Genomic DNA, 246 nt, shown 5'->3' on the forward strand with positions numbered 1-246 from the left:
GCGGGCGACGAGCGCTGATCAAGAACGGAGTCTTCGTCTGCTTCTTTTTGATATCATCTCCCTGGCGATCACATTCCTTCACTTTCCTCTGTCATTAATGCCACTTTAAGCAACACTGATTCGCCATCATTCCACTGTGGATATCCTGACGTTAATTAAACCGTTTTTTTCGTTCAGTTTATTGTTGTGTTTGTTCATTTCGCTTTATATGGTTTACGTGGGGACGTGTTTCGTAAAAGGAGAAAA

The sequence above is a fragment of the Penaeus monodon genome, chromosome 19, assembly GCF_015228065.2.
Source record: "Penaeus monodon isolate SGIC_2016 chromosome 19, NSTDA_Pmon_1, whole genome shotgun sequence".
Taxonomy (NCBI): Eukaryota; Metazoa; Arthropoda; class Malacostraca; order Decapoda; family Penaeidae; genus Penaeus; species Penaeus monodon.